Raw genomic sequence first — 15,490 nt, 5'->3', positions numbered from 1 at the left:
AACTTATACATGTCCAATTGCATCGTGATCCTTTGCGAATGATGATCTGTCGACCAGATATTTACCGTATCTCTTTCTCATCGGCTCTACAAGGGTTGTTCGAAGTCATCTTCCTTGTAATTGGAGATACTTGACGGTTGCCTCATGATCAGGTTTATTTGCTTTGGTATTTTCTTTGAAGGGATGAATTTTAAAGCATCTGGTTGGGTCTATGTCCAGAACAATGTTGGCGAAGGCTCTGATTTTGGATAGAAAGCTTATCAAAGTTATTAAGGTTCAAAGTCTCCCTCTGATCATACTAATTTTGTGGCTTCCATGCTGTATGGACTTATTCAGTTTTCCACGGGTGCTTGTTCCAGTTTAGAGCGATCCAACTAAGGACCGTGTAATCAAAACTGTTAGAGAATCCAAGTTCTTGATTTGGGAAGGCAGGAGGTTGTTATTTAATGCAATTATGTTTAGTTGAGCTACTGAATTGTTGTTTTCCTTTTTAGATCGGAGTGATGAGAGCTGGTTCTGGATCTTTCTACAGGGATTGTCTGATTGTTTTATTTTCAAGGATTAGAGGAGATGCGATGAACATAGAGTTCTCTCATGTTGTGAGTTGGAGTCCTTTTGTTGCAGATCATTCTGAATTCGACCTGGTTTGTGTTGTAGTGTATTTGACTTAGCAAGCTTTTGCTTTTTGCTTCTCCTGGGGTATTTTTCATATAAGTAGTTTTTTTGGGTTCCAGTTCAAGTATCTCTCTTTGATGATGTCGTGCTCTCTATCTTCATCTACAAACCTCACTGGATAAATTTAGAATTACTACAGTTGAGTCTTGTGTCCAAGGCTAAGTCTCGTTGTTGCTTAGGTTGGTCATATGTGGCTACTTTTTGCTGCTTCTGGGGGTATTTTTGGTATAATTGGTTAATTTTGGGTGCCAGTTCAAGTCTCTCTTTTTGATAATATCGTCCGCTCATCTTTTTCTGTGAACTTCATTGGATAAAACTCCTATTGAGTCCTGTTTCTAGGCTAATTCTAGTTGCTGCTTTGCTGGTGGCACACATGGATGGCAGTTTGGCTTGTCAGATGCTTCTATATTATACTTGAGAGATGAGAAACTGATTGCAGATATTCACCAACATCATGGCAGATTATTCATTTCTACTTTCAATTGGTTTGTTGCAGTCCGTAGAAGCTCTCTCTTGGTGATTCTCTTTATATTGAAGTTCCAGTTGATACTACTTGCCTGACGAATTAGTTTTATATTGCTTGTGTGTTGGAATCAAACATGAGCTCGCACAATCCCTCTACATAGATTCACCCCCCATTCTCTCCAAAACTCTTACTTTATTATCTTTGTTTTCTGAGCGTTCTCCGTCGGCCCTTCTTCGTTTTTGTTTTCTGTTTCTTGATTGATTGATTGTTGATGGGGCAAATTGCTTTCTTTGTCTTGATTTTGGGAAGCATCATCTGGTTGCAGAGGTCCACCCCTATATTGCAGAGATTCTTGAGGGTTTCGCTTGCCCTACAATCTTTATTGGCGTCTGGCGATATCATCTTCTTCCAGAGAGAAGAAGTAGCGATTATCCCGATCGAGCGTTCTCCATCGGCCTTTCTCCTTTTTGGTTTCTGTTTCTTGATCGGGGATTGATTGCTTTCTCGGGCTGATTTTGTGAAGCATTTGGTTGCAGAAGACTCAATGTTGCGGAGATTTTTGAGGGCTTGGCTCGGCCTACGGTTCCTATTTGGTTATTGGATTCTTTGGTTTATGCCTCGTCCCTTCGATTGCTTAGTGATTCATTGACCGATCGATTAAACTTTGGGTTGTTGTTTTGACCAGCTCATTCTGGATTCTCGTTGTTCGGTGAATTGGCAGTGTGGCTTCTTTCTTTCATATGAGGATGCTGTCGCAGCAAGTGTTTGGTTTAGCGCTCCTTTTCTGACCGGTTGATCTTTCTGTCACGAGCTGTTTCTGGATTTTCTTATTTGGTGAATCCGCAGGGGCTTCTTTCCCCTTAGAGCGAAACTGCTCTTTCTCCTTTTTGGTTTCCGTTTCTTGATTCATTGTTATCTCGGTCTTGATTTTGTGAGGCGTTATCTGGTTGCAGAGACCCACCCCTGTTGCGGAGATTCTTGAGGGTTTCTCGCTTGGCCTACGATGCTTATTGGTTATCGGAATTATTCAATTTACCTCTTGTCCTTTGGTTGCTTAGTGATTCATCGACCGATCGATTGAACTTTGCGCTGTTGTTTTGACCAGATCATTCTGGATTCTTGTTGTTCGGTGAATTGGGAGTGTGGCTTCTTTCCTCTTGGATCATATTTCTTGATGTCAGAGGATGTCCTCATGGGAAGTGCTTGGTTTAACTCCTCCTTTGACCCTTTGTTGATACAATAACCTATCGATCTTTCTGTTATTTGGTGAATTTGCAGTTGGCTTCTTTCCCCCTCAGGGCGAAATTGCTTGTCTGAGGATGTCAAGGACGATGAATACTAAAACACGGGTGTTTCGTTTTTTGGAGCATTGATGATCATTTTTGCTTTCATCTTTTTGGCTGAGATGATGAAAGTAGTCTTTCATGCGATAGGCTGAAATTTGGTGGTCTTGATTGGAATTTGTTCTTCGGTTTTCTATTTTTGGGGGTTGATTATCATCTAGTCCTGATCCTCTCACAGGTCGGAGTTTTGCAAGACTCGACAAGTGGTGATCTGGTGCGAGCTGACGATTGTCTGAAATTGGATAAGCTCTGTCTCTCTTGGCAGTTATTGGTTTGAATGAAATTTGTTCTCCACTCCCATAATTTTCCAATTAATGCGAAACCCGATTCTCATTCCTTCGGAGGTCTGTTTTGTCGATGTATGATCTGTCATGGTTCTTTCTTTGCAAGGTGTAAGCACCACAACAGATCACTATCCAATCCAGATCCGCTTGCCAGTGTCTCCTTCCTAGAAATAGTCCCCCCCTCGTGTTCTCATCCTTCAATCTCATTGGGAGACGTCGTTATGGAAAGTGTTTGGTTTAGCTCCTCCTCTGATCCTTTATCAAACCCACTTTCTGTACAATTGTTTCACGAGCCGCTACTGGATTTTTGTTATTTGGTGAATCTGCAGTGGCTTCTTTTCCCCATGGAGCGAAACTGTTTGTCTTGGGATGTCGAGGACGATGAATACGACGACACCGGTTAGCATGTTTCATATAACACGGATGTTTGGGCTTTTTGGAGGACTGATGATCCTTTGGCTGCTGTCTTTTTCTCTTGGTTGAGATGATGAACTAGTAGTCTTTCAGGCAATAGGCTGAAATTTGCTGGTCTTCATTGGAATTTTGTTCTTTGGTTTTTTTTATCTTTGGGGGTTGATTATTGTGTAGTCCTGATCCTCTCACAGGTCGGAGTTTTGCTAGACTCGACTAAGTGGTGATCTGGTGCGAGCTGATGATTGTCTGAAGTTGGATAAGCTCTATCGCCTCTGGAGGCAGTTATCGGTTTGATTGAAATTTGTTCTCCAGTCCCATAATTTTGCGATTAATGCGAAACCCAATTCTCATTCCTTCGGAGGTCTGTGTATGGTCGATGTATGATCTGTGATGGTTCTTTCTTTGCAAGGTGTACATGCCACAACAGATCAGTATCCAATACAGATCCACTTGCCGGTGTCTCCTTGCTAGAAGTAGTCCCTCCCTCATGTTCTCATCCTTCAATCTCATCGGGAGATGTCATTATAGGAAGTGTTTGGTCTAGCTCCTCCTCTGATCCTCTATCAAACTCACTTTCTGTACAATTGTTTCACGAGCTGCCTCTGGATTTTTGTTATTTGGTGAATCCGCAGTGGCTTCTTTTCAACATGGAGCGAAAGTGTTTGTCTGAGGATGTCCAGGACGTGAATGCGATGACTCCAGTCAGCTTGTTTCATAAAACACGGATGTTTGGGCTTTTTGGAGGACTGATAATCATACAATCGTCAGCTCGCACCAGATTGATGTTGTCTGCATGGTAATTTCCTATGCTGAGATGTTACTTTTATGTGACATATTGCCTCTTTTTCCCTATGTTATTGGGAACTTGCAGGCTAGGTTCTTTTCCAAAAGTATTTATTTTTTACATTGTTTTATGTGGTAGCATTTACCTTTTGCCAAAATTTTACCAAAAGTATAGCATGGAATGTTTTCACTTATAAAGCAATGTTCTCGGATGGTTCATCAATAGATTGATCCATTTAAATTGTTTATCAAAATGATTATGGATTTTGGTGGATTGGCAGTTGCATCTTTCCTCTTGTACCGATCTCTTTATCCGAGCATGTCGTCTAAGAATGACAAATACATAGAAGCTGGTGAGTTAACATAGAAGAAGGTGATTGGGCTTCTTGGAGGAGAGGTGATCTATTATGCAGTCTTTGTTTTCTTGAGTTCTGAAGTAGTCTTCTCTGATTGCATCTTCAGGATGAGCGAATTTTGAGGATTTATAGGCATCTTGTAGTTTTGATTTAAGTTTGTCTTCAGTTGATTATCTTCAGGAGCAGTGAGATAATTATTATCGAGTTCTAATTCCTCTACTGGAAGCTTTTCCATGTTGAGAAGTGGTGTGATCTATTGCCTTCTTCTGTAGGGTGAGTTGATGATTGTTTGAAATTGGATAAACAGCCATTTTGTGGATTCTAAGGACTGGTATATATGATGAGGTTGGTCAATTATTACTTAGAATGACTGAGCTTTTCTTGAGTTTGACGATCTATTCACATCTATCTTCGGTTGGGTTGGTGTATGGGCAGTGTCCTTGATCATCTCGAGGACCACTTGAAGAGCTGAAATTTTGATAAACTCCTGCTGCGTAGGCACTTTGTTGAATGTCATTCCTCAGTTGATTCCCTTGGAGTGGAAAGATGACAATTCAGCTTTTTCTGTATGGCTAAGTTGATGAATTGCGGAGTCCGCGCTTTGTTTGAAATTGGATAAGCTCCCCCTTCTTGGATTTGGTTCCTTTGATGTCTTCACTCTATATGTGTACATGGATGAATCCTTAATCAATTAATATTTTGGCCATGCTATGATAGGGTTTGCGAGAACAAGCTCGACTTATGCTTTGAGGGTTTGAAATTTGACAAAAGATCGTGGATTGTCATTGGATGGCCTCTCTGTTGGACATACTTGCAAAAGGAGAGTACTAAGTCTGCTTAGGTGCAATAAGATATCTGTATGGATTTTTGCTTAGCCAATATTCTCCCCCTCTATAATACTTTCTTCTGGCACCGTCATTATTGGGGACAGTTTACAAGTGAGGGTTTTTGTATGTGAGATGGGTTGTTTTTAGTGTGTAGGGTGCCACCTTGGGGCCTAAATTGTGAATATTTTAGGTTCTCGTGGATCCATGGGACAATAAAGGCTTTTCTGCAAGGGCCCAAGTGATACTCCATTGCAAACTGTTAGCATCTCATTCTGAAAAGATGAACGATGCTGTGCTTTTGCCTGTTTGCATGATTGGCATATGTGATCAGGCCTCACATGGGGATGTTGACCGGACAGCCATATGGACATATCATCATTCCTTGGCATTGCTTGCCCTCGGACCGGTTCTCTCCTTTCTGCTGATTCTCTCATTTCTTATTCTTCACAAAGCTGTGTCATTTCATGTATGCTGTCAGCAGACATGGCTGGTCAAGCTGGGAGGAGCAGACACTTGGTGCTTGGTTGCCATGTTTGTCAAATTTTTGTAGTTATTTTTAAATCGGTGAAGCTGAAGGGGCAGACAACAATCCTGCAGTGAATAAGCTTTGGTTTGAGGTTTTAACATGTCTAGCGAGCATGGACCCCTTCTGATCTCTTATGATACCCTAATGTACGACGGGTGAACTTCTGCTTCGTTTATATGATCTAAATTTAATAAAGCAAACCTGTTTAGGGCTATGAACTTATACATGTCCAATTGCATCGTGATCCTTTGCAAATGATGATCTGTCAACCAGATATTTACCGTATCTCTTTCTCATCGGCTCTACAAGGGTTGTTCGAAGTCATCTTCCTTGTAATTGGAGATACTAGACGGTTGCCTTATGATCAGTTTCATTTGCTTTGGTATTTTCTTTGAAGGGATGAATTTTGAAGCATCTGGTTGGGTCTATGTCCAGAACAATGTTGGCGAAGGCTCTGATTTTGGATAGAAAGCTTATCAAAGTTATTAAGGTTCAAAGTCTCCCTCTGAGCATACTAATTTTGTGGCTTCCATGCTGTATGGACTTACTCAGTTTTCCAAGGGTGCTTGTTCCGGTTTAGAGCAATCCAACTAAGGACCGTGTAATCAAAACTGTTAGAGAATCCAAGTTCTTGAGTTGGGAAGGCAGGAGGTTGTTATTTAATGCAATTATGTTTAGTTGAGCTACTGAATTGTCATTTTCCTTTTTGGATCAGAGTGATGAGCAAGTTCTGGATCTTTCTACAGGGATTGTCTGATTGTTTTATTTTCAAGGATTAGAGGAGATGCGATGAACATATAGTTCTCTCATGTTGTGAGTTGGAGTTCTTTTGTTGCAGATCATTCTGAATTCGACCTGGTTTGTGTTGTAGTGTATTTGACTTAGCAAGCTTTTGCTTTTTGCTTCTCCTGGGGTATTTTTCGTATGATCACACTATTTTGTTAAGTCACTCTTTTGGTACTTCTCTCATGATCAAGTGGTTTATGTTGGGTGCCAGTTCAAGTATCTCTGTTTGATGATGTCATGCTCTCTATCTTGGTCTACAAACCTCACTGGATAAAACTACAATTACTACAATTGAGTCTTGTGTCCAAGGCTAAGTCTTGTTGTTGGTTAGGTTGGTCATATGTGGCTACTTTTTGCTGCTTCTGGGGTTATTTTTGGTATAATTGGTTAATTTTGGGTGCCAGTTCAAGTCTCTCTTTTTTCTTTGATAATGTCGTCCTCTCATCTTTTTCTGTGAACTTCACTGGATGAAACTCCTATTGAGTCCTGTTTCAAGGCTAACTCTAGTTGTTGCTTTGCTGGTGGCACACATGGATGGCAGTTTGGCTTGTCAGATGCTTCTAGCTTACCCCTGTGAGATGAGAAACTGATTGCAGATATTCACCAACATCATGGCAGATTATTCGTTTCTACTTTCAATTGGTTTGTTGCCGTCCGTAGAAGCTCTCTTGTGGATTCTCTTTATATTGAAGTTCCAGTTGATATTACTCGTCTGACAAATTAGTTTTATATTGCTTGTGTTTTGGAATCAAAAGTTACTTGGCCACGAGCTCACACAATCCCTCTACATGGATTCACCCTCATTCTCCCCATAATTCTTACTCTATCAAGAACGAGTCGATTTACTTGGCCTTTTCTTTCTTTGCCATCAAGTCATTCGTGTCGTTGAATTATCCAAAAAATGTAGTTCCCACTAAAGGCTAAGTAGTAGAATAAATCCCAACCTTCTAATGAGTGCTTAATTTCATCCTGATGTTTAATCTTATCATAAAAAGATCCAACTGTTTAAATTTGTTTCAAATTTATTTGCCAAGTCCTTTAATGCCTGCAGTGGCATCTGGCAATATCGTTCGTCTTCTCGATTGAGAGATTTCTCCGTCGGCCCGTCTCCCTTTTCTAATTCCGTTTCTCGATTGATTGATTGTTGATGGGGTTCTGATCGCTATCTCGGTCTTGATTTTGTGGAAGCATCATCTGGTTGCAGAGACCCACCCACATCCCTGTTGTGTGGAGATTCTTGAGGGTTTCGCTTGGCCTACGATCTCTGTCAGCGTCTGGCGATATCATCATCTTCCAGAGAGGAGGAGAAGTAGCGATCCCGATTTGACTGTTGATGCGGAGATTTTTCAGGGTTCGGCTCGGTCTACCTTGCCTATTGGTTTACGCCTCGTCCCTTTGATCGCTTAGCGATTCATTGACCGATCGATTGATCTTTGCATTATGCGTCGTTGTTTTGACCAGCTCATTCTGGAATCGTGTTGTTCGGTCAATGGGCAGTGCGCGGCTTCTTTCCTTCCTCTTGGATCATATCTCTTGAGGATGCCGTAATGGGAGCGTTTCGTTTAGCTCCTCCTTTGACCCTTTATTAATACAATGACCGATCGATCTTTCTGTACAATTGTTTCACGAGCTGCTTCTGGATTTTGTTATTTGGTGAATCCGCAGTAGATCCTTTCCCCTTGGAGCGAAATTGTTTGTTTGAGGATGTCAAGGACGATGAACAGCTTGTTTCATAAAACACAGCTTTTTGGAAGACCGATGATCCTTTTGCTGCTTCTTTTTTCTTGGTTGTGATGATGAAAGTAGTCTTTCAGGCAATAGGCTGAAATTTGCCGGTCTAGTCCCGACAGGTTGGAGTTTTGCTGGACTTGACAAGTGGTGATTTGCCGCGGTCTGATGATTGTCTGAAATTGGGGAAGCTCTATCATCTCTCGTCGGTTTGAATGGAAATTTGTTCTCCAATCCCATAATTTTCCAATTAATGCAAAACCCAATTCTCATTCCTCCGGAGGTCAGCATAGCATTTGGTTGACATATGATCTGTGATGGTTCTTTCTTTGCAAGGTGTACGCGCCACAACAGATCATTATCCAATTTGGATCCACTTGCTGGTGTCTCCTTCCTAGAAATTGTCCCTCCCTCATGTCCTCATCCTTCAGTCTCATCAGGAAACATCGTTATGGGAAGCGTTTGGTTTAGCGCCCCCTCTGATCATTTAAAGAAACCAATTTCTGTACAATTTGTTAATGATCTGCTTCTAGATTTTTGTAATTATGGTGAATTCGCAGTGGTTTCTTTCCCCCTCGGAGTGAACTATTTTTCGAAGGATGGCAAGAACGAATAAATACCATGACATCGGTCAGTTTGTTTCATAAAACTAGATGTTGGGCTATTTGGAGAATGATGATCCTTTTGCCGTCTCTTTTCGGTTGAGATGATGAACCAGTAAGTAGTCTTTCAGGCAATAGGCTGAAATTTGCTGTTCTTGATTGGAACTTGTTCTTCGGTTTTTTTTAACTTTGGGGGTTGATTATCATCTAGCCTGGATCCTCTCACAAGTTGGAGTTTTGCTAGACTTGACAAGTGGTGATCTGGTGCGAGCTGATCATTGTCTGAAATTGGATAAGCTCTATCGTCTCTCAAGGCAATTATCGGTTTGAATGGAAATTTGTTCTTCAATCCCTAATTTTCCAATTAATGCAAAACCTGATTCTCGTTCCTCCGGAGGTCGGTGTTTGGTTGATGTATGATCTGTGATGGTTCTTTCTTTGCAAGGTGTACGCACCACAACAAATCATTATCCAATACGGATCCGCTTGCCGGTGTCTCCTTCCTAGAAATTGTCGCTCCCTCATGTCCTCATCTTCAGTCTCATCGGGAGACATTGTTAAGGGAAGTGTTTGGTTTAGCTCCTCCTCTGATTCTTTAAAGAACCCACTTTTCTGTAAAATTGTTTTATGATCTGCTTCTAGATTCTGGTATTAGGTGAATTTGCAGTGGTTTGTTTCCCCCTTGGAGTGAACTATTTTTCTGACGATGGCAAGAACGAATGAATACCATGACACCGGTCAGTTTGTTTCATAAAACTAGATGTTGGGCTTCTTGGAGGACTGATGATCCTTTTGCTGCCTCTTTTCAGTTGAGATGATGAACCAGTAGTCTTTCAGGCGATAGGCCGAAATTTGCTGGTCAGTATTGGGAATTTTTTATTTTATTTTATAACTTTGGGGGTTGATTATCGTCTAGCCCGGATCCTCTCACAAGTCGGAGTTTTGCTAGACTTGACAAGTGGTGATCTGGTGCGAGCTGATCATTGTCTGAAATTGGATAAGCTCTATCGTCTCTTGAGGCTGTTATCGGTTTGAATGGAAATTTGTTCTCCAATCCCCTAATTTTCCAATTAATGCAAAACCCAATTCTCGTTCCTCCGGAGATCAGCATTTGGTTAACATATAATCTGTGATGGTTCTTTCTTTGCAAGGTGTACGCGCCACAACAGATCATCATCCAATCTGGATCCGCTTGCTGGTGTCTCCTTCCTAGAAATTGTCCCTCCCTCATGTCCTCATCCTTCAGGCTCATCGTGCATCTATGATTGTGCATGCATTCCTCACTGAGCCGACACCCTTTCTGAACTACTCTTCAGAGGAGACATTGTTCCTGAAAACGCGTTCCTGACCTTTCTTTTTTTCTTTATATTTCTTGATTGATTTTGAAATCAGTCTGATTTTTTTAACACTGTTATTTTCCGAAGGTTACGCCTGGCTTTCTGGGACTGGCATGTTGTGGGCATCGTTAGGGTCTGTGCTCCTCTGATCGCTGATCGATTCATCATCGATTGATCTTCACAAGTTCAATTGCATTATGAGCTCATTCTGGTATTCACTATTCCCTGAATTGGCAGTTTCTTCTTTCTTCTTGGAGTGATCATTTTCTCTGAGGATGATGTCCAAGTGGACAATGAATACGATGCAACTGGTCAGTTGGTTACATAGAATGCCACATTTGGGCTTTTGGAGGACTAATGATCGATCTTACACTGTTTGTGGTTGAGCTGGTGATCTAGAAGTACGACAAATGATTGAAATTGAAATTTTGACAACCTTCTAGGCTTCTTTTACCATTCCAAAGTATTACTGGATTTTGACAGCTGGTGATCTATTGCGTTTTCTGGAGGGCTGAGATGAGAATTGTTTGAAATTTAATGAGTTGTTGCTGCTTGGATTTTTAGCAGTTGTTGTTTTGAATGGAACTTGTCCTTTACTACTGTTATTTTCGAGTTAACCCGAAAGATCAGACTCCACAGATCAGAGTTTGGTCGAGGCAATACTATACCTGGCCAAGATTGATATGGAGTGTCTGGGATAAGTGATGTTCTTTCTTGCTCATACACATCAACCCCTAATCTGTCTTCCACTTCTGTTATCTTCTAGTTAAGGTGGAACGATCAGATGTTCTCTTTCTTTCGCAGGTCAGAGTTTGGTCGAGCCAATAGTTTACCTCGTCAATTTTGATATGGAGTATCTGCGATTGGTAATGGTTCATTCTTGTTGCATAAGCATTAATTCATGGGACAAGTTCTTCTTTCAGAGTTCTTTCATGTCTGGAAAGGTCCGCACATGTTCTAGCTCATTTCTCTCCCCATTCTTCTGTAGGACTCCTGATTGCTCTTTCAGCTGCATACCGTATGACTTGATACTTCTGGCTCTCATTTTCCAGAGTTATTTTCTCTTATTAACAAAAATTTTAGTGTGGGTGAATAAAAATGAAATTTTGAAGTTCCCTTGCCATTGATCAACAGCTCTCTGCTATCTTTCACCAGCTTTAAGATGATGGTGAATTCAATTTGGTGAAGATGGTTGTTGAGACTGAGATTTTATCCAACTCTGATCACAATCCACTGTCAGTAAGTTGGTCAATGTGGAGACAAATTGCTTTTTATATGGACATAGTATCTTTTTGGTTTTTAATAGCCATGGAATTTGATTTAGATGGAGAAGATGTGCTAATTGCAGGAGTCTTTCGATTATTTCATAGTTATTCTAAGTATATTACTCGCCTTGTGGTTGGATAGCATTTGGTGCACTCCCTTGCTGGTAATTTCACTTGAAACAAGTGGTTGGTCACAAATGGATGAGGTTCTTGCCTTCTCGGGGAATTGCTTCAGTCAGATATGAGTTTTTGGTCTAACTCTTTTCTTTGTTATTCAGTTGGTATCGCCTTGATCGCTTATAACGTATATAAGTTTTTCACCTCATGGAGATTCTTCATAAAACCTGTCTTTACACACCACAACAGATCACTATCCAGTATCCAATCCAGATCCGCATCTTATAAGTTCGAAGGCCAGTGTCTCCTTCCCAGAAATAGTCCCTCTCGTGTGTCCTCATCCTTCAGTTTCATCTTGCATCGTGTTCCCCTCTCAGTCGACAGCCTCTGCGAAGTTCAGATGAGACATTGTTCCCAAAATGCGCTCTTGATCCTCTGCTTTTCTTCTTGTTTCTTGGATTGATTGTTAAATTGGTCTGATTCTGTTTATGCTATCTTATTTTCCGAAGGTTACACCTGGCCTCTCTGGGACTTTCACATGTTGTGGGCGTTGTTAGAGTTTGCACTCTTCTGGTCGTTGATAGATTCATCATTGATTGATCTTTCCATTGTATTATGAGCTGATTCTGGTAAAGACTAATTCCGTGAATTGGCAGTGGCTTCTTTCTTCCTGGAGCGATCGTTTTTTTTTTCTCTGAGGATGTTGTCTGAGGACAATTAATACAATGCAACTGGTCAGTCGGTTACCTAGAATATGACATTTGGGCTTTTTAGAGGACTGATGATCTTGCACTCTTTGGTTGAGCTGATGATCTTTAGAAGCCTTTTTTCTTCAAGAAAAACGGTGGACTGAAATTTTGACAACCTTCTAGGCTTCTTTTACAGATTGAAAGTTTTACTGGATTTGACAGCTGGTGATCTGTTGCTTTTTCTGTGGGCTGAGTTGATAATCGCTTGAAATTGGATGAGCTCTGTTTTCGGATTTTGGGCAGTTAATTGGTTTCAATAAAACTCTTCCTTTACTTCTGTCATTTCTTAGTTAATCCGAGAGATCAGATCTAGTTCTCTTCCCTTCGCAGATCAGAGTTTGGTCAAGGCAATATTTCATGTGGCCAAGTTCGACATGGAGTGTCTACAATGCAGCATCAATTTCTAATTTGTCTTCCACTTCTGTGATCTTCGAGTCAAGGTGGTTATCATCTAGTTGAGGTGGAACGATAAGATGTTTTCTTTCCTTTGTAGGTCATAGTTTGGTCGAGGCAATCCTTTAACTCGTCCATTTCACGATGGAGTGTCTGTGATCAGTGATGGCTCTTTCTTGCTGCATAAGAATTAATTTATAGGACAAGCTCTTCTGTCAGAGTTCTTTCTTGTCTGGAAAGGTCCAGACAAGTAGTAGCTCGTTTCTCTTCATTCTTATCTGTGTGCCACAATCACTAATTGGATCTCTGGTTATTCATGAAGATATCATTAAGATGTATGCGTTATGCACTTCTTCCCCATCGTGGAAATCGCTCTTGGCATTACCTACTTTGCTTCGCCTTCCTTTGTACACGACTTCTGTGTTTTTCTTTTGGTACAGATCAAGAGGTCATTTCGTGTTCTTTCTGTGCAAGAGATTGTTCAAGTTGGATTCAGTCAATGGCCATATAAATATCTAAAGAATTGTAGGTTTTATTTGGTTATTGGGACTGTGAAGGCTGTTTGCTGACAGAATCGGTTTTACTTCAGGGCATACTGGTAGAATTTTATTTTTTGATGATGTATTTCAAATAACTATCTGGATTGTTATTCTTGATCTTTCTTATTTTAAATCTATTTTTTAACAGATGATGATAGTTGATACTAGTTGTTCTTTGTTATTTTAGAGTGTACTTTCTCTTCAGAATTGGATTGGAAACTTTTGATTTGTATGTCTTGGAGAAGTGGTGATCTATTATGCAGTTTTTGTTTGCTCGAGTTCTGAAATAGTCTCTGACCACATATTCAGGACAGGCGCTGGACTGGAATTTTGAAGATCTCTAGGCATTTTGTAGTTTTGATTTAAGTTTGTCTTCAGTTGACTGTCTTCAGGGAGCAGTGAGATAGAAATTGTTGAGTTCTCTCTAGAGGCTTAAGTTTTGCCGGGTTTGAGAAGTGGTGATCTATTGTGTTCTTCTGTAGGGCTGAGTTGATGATTGTTTGAAATTGGACAAGCAGCTGCTTTGTGGATTCTAGGCAGTTATTGGTTTGAATGAAGTTTGTTTTCCACTTCTGCTTTTTTCCGTTTATGGTGAGATGATTAGGCCTTCCTCATTTTCCTTGTATTGCAAGCCTCTTTTGTTTAGGTATGGGCTGTCTTTAATCTGTAATGGTTCTTTTTACATTTCAATTAACAAGCTCTTATTTATTTGAGCTTCTCTTGCCTTTTGTTGTTTTTGGAAAATGAATAGTCATTCACTATCTTCCATTGTAGGGATTGTTTATGAATCTGGAAAGCTTGGGATCCTCAAAGTTATGGCTTGTTTCTATACTTGTAATGCATGCTGCATTAACTAAAGTGATTGGTGGTAAATCATGGAGATATTGCAAGTGTAATTTATATGCGAATGCTAGCTTCATACAATTTACTTAGCTTAGGGTTTCATTCTATACGATTTATATGTTTCTTTCGATACAGAATTTTTGTTGGAACTTTTCATTTACCAGGTGATTTCTATACTTTAAGTGGTTGTTGAGGAGTGGTCATGGACATCCTCAGTGTTTACACTCCTTTGATCATCAATTGATCAATCCTTTTGTTGTTTTAGAGCTGTTTCTGCATTTATAATCCAATGCACTGGCTGTGCTTCTTTTTTCACAGAGCAATCTCTTTGATTGAGGAGGTTGTTTCAGGAATGAGTACATATGATGAGGTTGGTCAATTATTACTTAGAATGACTGAGCTTTTCCCAAGTTCGATGATCTATTGACATCTATCTTTGGTTGGGTTGGTTTATGGTTGGTATCCTTGTCATGCATTATTGAGGCTTTAATACAGCAGACAAATGGAAGAGAGCCATATTGCTTGTTCCCATATTCAAGGTTGTCTGTGGCACGAGCTTACTAGGTACATGCTTGATCCTGATAAAAAACTTTTTACTGGGGACTTTGATGGGTTTGAAACCATAATGGGGTGATCTTCTACTGTGTTTTGAAAACGTGGGCTTCCCACTAATGACTGCAATGGGTAGGTTGCTCTGTTGAGGGGAGTGGGTTGAGGCTTCTCTGCTTGCAGTTGTCTTGGGGTTTAGCATGCTGTTCATCATGGGCATTAGTACTAGATCGTGCACCAGTATCTATTCCTATGCAAAATCTACAGTGCTCTGATTACAATGTTTTTTGTTCTGGAGATCGTTTCTTTTTACAATAGGATGGAGGACATCTGCAATAAGACTCCTGCTGTGGACTTTCAGCTGCATATCTTTGGACTTGATGCTTCTGGTTCTTGTTTTCCAGAGTTCGTGTTTCTTATGAGCAAAAGATTCTGGTGTCAGTGAATAAGAAGGAAATTTTGAAGTTCCCTTGCCATTGATCAACAGATCTTCACAATGTTATGGTTTCCAAAATGATGGTGATTTCAATTTGGTCAATTGGTTGTTAAGTCCGAGGTTTTTCTATTCAGTTCTGATCTTGACGCACCATCAATAAGTCAAAACAATGTGGAAACAACTTGCTTTTATATGGATAAGGTTTCTAAGTTGTCTTTAATAGCAATGGAATTTGATTAAGACAGAGAAGATTTACTTATTACTGGAGTCTTTCAGTTATTTTAGTCACTGTAAGGATAATGCCAGCCTTATTTTGGCTGGACAGTTGGCATTTGGTGCGCTATCTTAATGGTAATTTCACTCGAAAGGACTGGTTGATCGCAGATGGCTGAGGTTATTACCTTCTTGGCAAACACACTGGTACGTTCTCAACAACACATCTTTAGTAGCTATGAAATATACCAAAAATCAT

The 15,490-nt window shown here is 40.3% G+C and overlaps 2 long non-coding RNA genes across 2 annotated transcripts; both read left to right on the top strand.

The window, feature by feature from the left end:
• The first annotated feature begins 10,222 nt into the window (after positions 1 to 10,222).
• Positions 10,223 to 14,138, top strand: LOC120291072. Its single transcript, XR_005548905.1, has 2 exons — positions 10,223 to 10,338; positions 10,932 to 14,138. It is a non-coding gene; the product is annotated as an uncharacterized LOC120291072 (long non-coding RNA).
• Positions 14,139 to 14,278: 140 nt separating this feature from the next.
• Positions 14,279 to 15,262, top strand: LOC104436988. Its single transcript, XR_001985688.2, has 2 exons — positions 14,279 to 14,597; positions 14,881 to 15,262. It is a non-coding gene; the product is annotated as an uncharacterized LOC104436988 (long non-coding RNA).
• The last annotated feature ends 228 nt before the right edge of the window (positions 15,263 to 15,490 follow it).

The sequence above is a fragment of the Eucalyptus grandis genome, chromosome 3 (genome assembly GCF_016545825.1).
Source record: "Eucalyptus grandis isolate ANBG69807.140 chromosome 3, ASM1654582v1, whole genome shotgun sequence".
Classification (NCBI taxonomy): Eukaryota; Viridiplantae; Streptophyta; class Magnoliopsida; order Myrtales; family Myrtaceae; genus Eucalyptus; species Eucalyptus grandis.
Note: the sequence above shows the minus strand (reverse complement) of the source record. Positions and strands in the feature narration are given on the sequence as shown.